We start from the raw sequence: 9,744 nt of genomic DNA on the forward strand, positions 1-9,744 counted from the left end.
ACAAAACAAAGGTGATAAAATAAAAAAGTAAAATAACACATGACATTGTAAATTACTGAACAATTTGCATTTTTCTGTTATTTAGAGGGCATATACTCTTGATGTTGGCAGGTGTTTTAAATATATTCCCTGAACCAAAAATAAAAGCCTATTTTTCAAATAATATCTCATCTTATTTTCAGCATTGAGTTCAGGACTACTAACCAGCTCATTCATGTTACTGGCTAAAAATTTAATTGCCTAGAAGAATTAAGTTTCTAACATGGTAGCTTTTTTACTAAAGACTCTCATGTAAACGCATTTCTCAGTCCACAGAGTTAGCAAGTGTGTATGCATGTTTTTGTGTAATTTTTGAGAAAAAATTATTTTTGATTGTTGTAAATATCAAAAAATACATTTCCAGGTAGAGTGATTTTTATCATAATTGCTAGTTAAGTCATGTTTACTGGATTTATAGCAGGAATATTTTAATAAACTTTTTTTTTTAATTAAAATGACAGGAGCAGAATTTTCATCAATGTTATGCTATGAAAACTGAGCTATTTAGTTCAAAATTTACTTATGATAATTTGAATTTTCCACTGCTAAACACAGCCTTAAAGGTTTTGTTTTGTCTTGTTTTGTTTCTTTACAGTTAGCCCAAAGTGACTTTGGAATATTGAAATAGTGAGTTGATGAGATTAAAAATTATCATAAGAATTAATATTTCTTAAGACTATAAATTCAATTTATGAATCTAATTATTCTTTTACTAAATCTAGCTACTTTTAGCAGTCACTTTAAAATAGTTTCTTTTTCAATTTAATTGCTTAAGTTTTTTAAACTCCACTTATAAATTTGACATATTTTATTTCTTTGAGTTCTTCAACAGTGTGACTAAGAAATAAACTTTCCTGCTTATGTAACACTTGTAAATCTCATCAGTTAAAGTTAGAAATATGGTGCATCTTATTCTTCAGCATGTTACAGTATTTACAAATCTTGAAAAATCTGTGCCTATCAACTTAAAATTCTAATTTTAAAGTTATTCAATTGTGCATAATTTTTAACTCAGAACATAAAATGATCTCTTAGATTTTCTACCATGTTAAAATCTCTTAAACAATAAAAAATGTATATTAAAAAGACCAATACACCAGAAAATTCTCTATTTAATAAAAAATGGAAATTAACTGGGAAAATAAAATAAAAATAAAAGAGGGAAAAAAATAAAAAAATAATAACTGGCCAGTGGTCAATATTTATAGAAATATAAATGAGAAAAAATTGATGTAAAAAAATCAAAACTGGAGTTTTTGAAAAAGCCATCAGCAAGACTGGACTATTCTTAATTCAATGTGGGCCAAATGTATTAGTTAAAAAAAAAGACATTATATGTCATATTATTTTTTGTTATATCATTTGTTTATTTGTTAAGAATTATATCCCCTACACACACTTGCACATACACATGCACATATACATACATATTTTCCCCATTATAATAGAGTTGTTACTTGGAAAGTCTACAGAAAAATCCAATTCACAATAACTTAAATTAATTCTGATTTTTTTCAAATGTATTCTTTGTATTATTCACTACTAAAAGACTACAGAAGTGTTGCCTAGTTTGTTAATTCTAGGATATCAACATTGTTCGTTGGATTCATTTTTACTATCCAGTTCTTAAACCTGAAAGGGACTGTACTCAGTATTATGCCATGTTAATTCTTGCACTCCAGCACTCTCTTCACAATGACTCAAATTTTACTCTGAAATATATTGAATACCCTTCTAGTTCATCCGTTAGGCCAGCACTTTGGTTCATTGGTCAAATGGAGTGTTTGGCAAAACACAAGGAAACCAAAGTGCATTTAATACGTACTGTATGATAAGCATAAATGTGTTCCTCAATATATAAAATAAAAAAGGTTTGCAAACATGTTGAGTCAGATCAGCATTTATTGAGTCTGCTGGAGCTTGGATGATGTAGCAAAATGAGATCTTAAACAATAATTATGCTTCAGTTTTCTTTTTTAATGGAGTATATATGAGCCTGCAGTACAAATTAAACAGGTGATAGCAGAGACTTTAATGGGCAATCGGATTTACTATCAGTATTAATACATTAAATATGGACTTCTGAACATCTATACCATTGTTTTAGAGTCCCAAATTGATGTAGGGATGTCGTTGTAAATTTTTTCTAAATTGACTTAATAAAAGAGTCCACCTAAATTGAGCTTTGAATAACACTGATGGGATGTTGTATGATGCTAAGGGAAAGATGTTAATATTTTAAGTGTGACAATGGATATTGTGGCTATACTTAATAAAGAAAAATAACTAAATAGATATGAAATAAATTATATCTTGGTTTATTATATCCAGGATATTATATAATTATCTTAAACTAATCCAAGAGAAAGATGAAGGAGTAGATGACAGTGCAGGCATAAGACTGGCCAAGAATTAAAATGGTTAAAGTTGTGTAATGTAATCACATACATATGTTCTTTAAATTTTCCATAATGAATACCTTCCCATAATAAGGATAAATATCACCTCATAGAGGTACCTAAAATTTGAAGGAAAAAAAAAAGGGAAATCTGTCCAGAATCAAACCAAAGACAGAAGGGAAAACCTTACACAATACACAGGCATCATGTTGTTTGGTTTACAAGATATAATAAACATTTGCAATACAGATTAAGTGTGGAAGCAGCTTTCAAGATGTTCCTACTAATAGGGTCTTAGATAACCTGTAAAGTGTGCTCCACATGTCTTTTAAACCTTTCAACCTCCTTTTTTATGCCCTCTTTTAACTTTACATCTAACACCTTTATAAGGGCTTCTGACTGCCATAAGCATTAATTGATACACCTATCTCCCCTCACCATTCTTGAAACCATTTTTCTTAGTTCCCTCCTCTAATGGCCCACTCCACTCCTACTTCCATTTAATCAAAACCTCATTTTCTTATTTCTTAGAATCTGCCAAAGTGCAAATAATTACATTCAATTTGTCCCACGTAATGGAAGCTTACTATATAAATAAAACAAAAAGAATAATATCTCAAACAAAACAAAATAAAACAAAAACCTAACTTAGGATTTCCACAATTAAACATTGTAAAATATAGAAATATCGTTTAATTTTTATTCAGGCTGCAATAGTTTCATTTGTTTTTTCTTTCAGATCAAGTCCTGCTAGGCATTTCCCCGAAAGCATTTGCTACACTAGCAATCCCATCATTCGGATTATTCAAGCCCTTTCTTTCTTTTTTTATTATTGTTTTTTTAATTATTAAAGAAGTTTTAGATTACATAAATGTTACATTAAAAAACACTTTCTTTTTGAGTCTGCTTCTCTTCCTCTCTTTCCTGTATCTAGCTTCCACTTTTTTCATTTTAATAGTCTGTCTTTGAATCATTCATTCAAAATTGTTCAAGAGAAGTCCAGCTAGTCATTATCTAATGGAAAGTGCTGAAATTGGGCTAATGACTCAGGGATTATTTTGATGATACTTCATCAGTAATTCAAAATATCAATAAGAAAAGATGCAATAATTAGACAAACCATAATGTGAAGGAAGTCAACAATGTAGGTGATGCTGAGTTTACTTTTACAGTTGTCCTTGGAAATATCAAATACCTTTAGAATCTTTCTCCTCTTATTTGGCTGGTAGACTATTTTAAATAGATTTCCCATTAAACTAACCCCTGTTTCTACTTTATTGGCTTCTGTCCTTGATTATTTATAGACAATTGGATGACTTCTTGCTAGAGAAAAAAATTGAGTAGAGACACTTGTAAATACATGTTTAAAGGGAGTCAGATTTTGTAGTTTAAATACAGACAAGTTACTAAAACAGTAAAAAGTATAATAAAATGCATTAGAATCTAGAGTTGCTACAATAAATTATCTAAAATTTCCAATTTTCAATAAAAATTTAAAGATATGCATAAAACACAGAAGAAAAAAAAGTCAGAAAGTGTCTCTGAGTGTTGTTGGATTTACCAGACAACTATCTTAAATTAACTATTATAAATATATTCAAATAATTAAAGGAAAATAAAAATGTTCTCAAATAATTAAATTAAAATATCCCAACATTAGTCAACAAATAAAGAATCTCAAAGAAACATAGCAATGAAGAAAAAGAACCAATTGAAAATTATTTGAAAGACAATAACAAAATTGAAAAATTAATTAGATCGGCTCAAAAATACTTTTGAGATGGTTAGAGAAATAAAAAGTTTACCTGAAATTAGATATATAGAAATTACTCAATTTGAACAAAGGCAAAATATTGATGAATTTTGAATAAATCTTAAAGATCTATGGGATAAGCCAATATGCCAATATTAATGCAATGGGATTCCCAGAAATAAAGGATAAAATAAGTGGCTAAAATATTTGTATAAATAAGGACCCCAAATATCTCAAAATCGAGGAAAATACTAATTTGTATATCCAGGAATTTCAATAACTCCAAGTAGGATAAACACAAGAAGAACCATACCTAGGTGAATTATATTTAACCTCCAGTGAGCCAAAAACAAAGGTAAAAGTTTGAGTATGTCAAGAGAACAATGACTAAACACATACAGAAAACAACTATATAATAAATAATATAATTAATAACTGACATCTATTCTCCCATAAGGCAGTGGGGTGATATATTTAAAGTATCGAAAGGAAATGAAAATGCCCATCAAAATTCTAAATGCAGGAACAATGTCCATCAAAAATGAAAATGAAATACAGATATTCTTAGATTAAAAAACAAACAGAAAACCCATTGTGAACAACCCTGCACTATAAGTAATACTAAAAAAAGTTCTTCAGGATAAGATAAAATGATGCCAGGCACTCCCATTTCTGGGAAAACTTAGTAGATTTATTCTTCCCTATTCCTCCTACAATGTAAAATTAAAAAGCCTGAACACTATGTATAAAACATAAGATGATTCTCAAAGATAGAGAGAAGAAAGAAGATTGGCTAGGGATATTGGGGCCCAAGAACAAAACTTTGATAACTTTGCTGAGTTTTCTGTTTACCTCATGTAAGTCAAACTTAAAACTGAAGAAGCTGACTATATGTAAACATCAATGACTCCAGAAAAAAAAAAAGCTCAACAAAAGCCTAGCTAAAGAACAGAAAAAAGCAATTTAACACATAGAAGCCCTTTTAAAATAACCGTTCTATGCCAACCAGACAACAAAAAAGAAATTGTGACTTCACTGCTACCCACGCCTGCAAATGTTGACTAGGAAGCCTAGTCTTCCACTCTCATGAGGCTGTAGCAAAGCCCTCTAAAAACCCTGCTGTGATAATGTCAGAGAAGGAGGGAGCCAGGACTTTCATCTCTGTTAGCCTGTGTCGAGTCTCTCTATTTCTCTGGTGGTGTCAGAGGAGACTACATTTTCAAGCCTGGCCTTCCACACGTACCAGGAAATAACAAGGTCCATCTTACTCCTCCCTCTGGGTGAGAATAGAGGATGGCTACAGCTAGTGAACAGGCAAGACAATCATCATTGTCAAACATTAACAAGGCCACCTCCACTGTAGTGTCAGTTGGGATGTTGTGAAGAATTGAAACTCCCAGCCCAAACATCATTAATGTGGACCCTTCCACATGAGTGTCAAAGAAGGTTGAGTGAAGATCTTGTTCTACTTCCACAGGGCAGTATCTGATCAACAATACCAACACTGATTTCTAGGGCAGGGACATTAGCAGAAAAAGACAGCTATAACAGAAGGCTTGTAAAAGACTCAGAGTGAAAGAATATAATATACAAGTATTCAAATTTCAACTGAAAATCAAGGACCAGGGATATTTCACACTAATGGCAAAAAAAAAACCACACACACCAAAAACCACCATAAGATCTTGACACTGAGATGACAAAGATGTTAGAATTATCTAACAAAGATTAATTTAAATTTTTTTAAAAAAAGATTTATTTATTTATTTAATTTCTCTCCCTTCCCCCCACCCCAGTTGTCTGTTCTCTGGCCTATTCACTGCATGTTCTTCTTTATGTCTGCTTCTGTTGTTGTCAGCAGTATGGGAATCTGTGTTTCTTTTTGTTGCATCATCTTGCTGCATCAGCTCTCTGTGTATGCAGCATCATTCCTGGGCAGGCTGAAATTTCTTATGCGCTGGGTGGCTTTCCTTATGGGGCACAATCCTTGCACGTGGGGCTCCCCTACGCAGGGGACACCCCTGTGTGGCAGGGTACTCCTTGCGCGCATCAGCGCTGCCTGTGGACCAGCTCAACATGGGTCCAGGGTTTGAACCATGGACCTGGCATGTGGTAGAAGGACGCCCTAACCACTGGGCCAAGTCTGCTTCCCCTAACAAAGATTTTAAACAATCATGATAAAATGCTCCAATCATCAGTTATGAACAGCTTGAAACAAATCAAAACAGAGAAAGGCTCAACAATGAAATAAAAGATTTATTTAAAGAAATGGTAACTATAAAGAACAATCATTGAAATTTTAGAAATGAAAATACAGTAATCAAAATAAAAGCTGGGTGGATGGGTACACCAGTAGAATGGAGAGAAAAGTGAATCAGTGATCTGGAAAATAGAACAATCGAAATTTCCCAATATGAACATTACAGAGAAAATAGATAGAGAAAAATTAACAGAGCCCCAGGGAATTGTGGACTATAATAAAAGTCTAATATTTGTATTATAAGAGTTATAGAAGGAGAGAGTGAAAAGCACTAAAAGTAATAATTGCTTAAAACTTCCCATGCATGTCCAAGAAACTGAGCAAATCCTGAACAGGATAAACCAAAAGAAATCTGCACCAAGCACATCATTAATTAAACTTCCCAAAATAAAGACAAAAAATATTGAAAGCAGCAACAATAAGATGATTACCTATAGGGTCATGCAAACATTAGCCAAGGAAAGCAAGAAAGTCTATATTAATATAAGATAAACTAGACATCACAGCAAAGAAAATTACTAGAGATAAATAAAGAATTTTATAGTGATAAAATGATCGATACACTTAGAAGACATAAAAATCCTAAATGTGTATGAACCAGACACCAGAGCTGTAAAATGTTGAGAAAAAATGGAGAGAACAGAAAGGAGAAATAGAGAAATGCACAATTATTATTTGGAGACTTCCATAACCCTTTTTGAACAGCTGTCATAAGTAAACATACAATCAGTATAGTTAAAAAGAACTCAACAACACCATCAACCAACAAGATACAATCAACATTTAGACCACACACAATTCAACAATAGCAGAATACATTTTCTTTTAAAGGACCCATGGAACATATAACAAATTGAACCATATCTAGGCCATAAAGCAAACCTCTACAAATTTAAAAGAATTAGAATCAGACCGAGTCTGTTCTCTGACAGTAGTGGAATCAAACTAGAAATTAATATCAGAAAAATAGCAGGAAAATCCCTGAACCCTTGGATATGAAACAACAAACCTCTAAATGTTCCTGGATCATAGAAGAAAATATGAAAGGATATTAAAAAATACATTGAACTGAATGAAAATGAAAATACAACATATCAAAATTCTTTGCATAGAGTGAACACAGTTCTGAGGGGAATCTATAATATTAAATGCCTTCATTAATGAGGACAAAATGTCACAAATCAAAAATATAAGCTCTTTCATCAAGGAACTAGGAAGAGAAGAGTTGAATAAATCCAAAGCAAGTAAAAGGAAGAAAACAGTAAAGACAAGAGCAGAATTCAATGAAAATGAAACCAGAGAAACAATAGAGAAAATCAATGAAACAAAGAGTTATTTTTTAAAAGACCAATAAATTGATAAGCCATTATAAAGACAAACACAATAAGAAAGAGAAATACAAATTACCAATACCAGGCATGAACATAGAGTTCTACAATCCTGCAGATATCAACAATATAATCAGGGGGTAGAACAAACAACTCTACACACTTATATTTGAAAACTTAGACAAAATAGACTAATTCCTTGAAAAACAAAGAACTACCACAACTCATCCAATAAGAAGCAGATAATTTGAGGAACTATATAACTAGAAAGGAAATTGAATACTTAATTTAAAATCACCCTCACCCCCAAATCTCCTGGCCAAGATGATTTCACTGGAAAAATCTACTAAACATAAGAAAAACTAACACCAATTCTATATCATTTCTCCAAGATAGTAAAAGAAAAGGAAGTACAGACCAATTCATTTTATGAAACTAGTAACACCTTGAGACTAAAACAGAGTACAAAAAACAACCTACAGACCAATATAGCTCACTAATAAGAACACAAAATTCTTAAGGTAATATGACATATAATTCAGTAATACATAGACATAACTATGCACCATGAACAAGTGGGATTTTTGCACAAATATAAGACTGTTTCAATATTTGAATATCAAACAAAATCATCTACCATATTAATAGGCTAGAGAAGAAAAATCACATGATCATATCAATTGATCCAGAAAAAGTATTTGACAAAATTCAATACATATACATGTTAAAACTTCACAGAAATGAAGGAATAAAGGGTATATTCCTCAACTTGATGAAAAATATTTATGAAAAACTTATAACTAGCATGCTTAGTGGTAAAAGACCTAATGCTTTACCTTAAATTCAGGAATGAGGCAAGTCTGTCTTTCTCACCACTCTTATTCAACATAGTGTTAGAAGTTTTAGCCAGGTCATTTAGAACAAAAGGAACCAAAAATAAGAAAAATCAAACAAAAAGATATAAAATGCATGCAGATCAGAAAGAAAGAAATACGATTATCACTTTGAGAGATGACATGTTTGTCTATGTAGAATATGTAGAAAATGACAAAAACAAACCTTCTAGAAATAATATGTGTGTTTAGCGAGTTAACAGGATATAAGATAAACATGTAAAAAACAAATTTACTTCAATATATTTTCTATGAATATGTGGAAAACTAATTAAAAATACAATAATTACAGTCACTCAAAAACAAAAAGTATTTGGTATAAATCTACCAAAAATATACAAGATTTGTATCTTGTAATCTATATTACGTGAGCAAAAGTTATCTGAAACATACCATGTTGGTGTTTGGAAGCCTCAACATAGTAAATATGTTAAAAAATCTCCAAATTGATGTATAGATTTAACAAAATTCTTACCAAATTCCTTGTAATATTTTTTGTAGGTGTAGACAAAATTCCCAAATAAAAGGCAAGACAAAGAAATTAAAACAGGGGTTCTTAACCTTTTTTGTTCCATGCACCCCTTTGCCAGTCAGGTGAAAACCATGGACCCCTTCTCAGAATGTAGCATCTGAAAGTTTAATAACACTCAACACTGGCATGTCTTTATATTAAAATTTAGGATTATTCAAAATTGCATTTTATAATTTTCCCATACTTTCAATACCTGATAACATAACACTGTTCAACATCTCTTCAAAAGGTCATTTTTGGCAAACATTTAGAAATTCGAGTTTTCCCAAGGCATTATTAAACCATCTCCACCATCCTTATAAACGATTTTGTATATAGTTATTATTCACTACACTCAGAACATGCTACATCAAAATAAAAAATGATTCTAAGTCCACACTATACTGTATATTATTTAATAAATATATCACACCCAAACCAATACATCCCCTCAAGAATAATGCCTTTTTGAATTTTCAATTCGAGGTTATGGACCCCCTGAAATCTTTCCATGGCCCACCCTTGATTAAGAACTCCTCAATTAGAATAACTAAAAAATAT

This window comes from Dasypus novemcinctus, chromosome 1 (assembly GCF_030445035.2).
Source record: "Dasypus novemcinctus isolate mDasNov1 chromosome 1, mDasNov1.1.hap2, whole genome shotgun sequence".
NCBI lineage: Eukaryota > Metazoa > Chordata > Mammalia > Cingulata > Dasypodidae > Dasypus > Dasypus novemcinctus.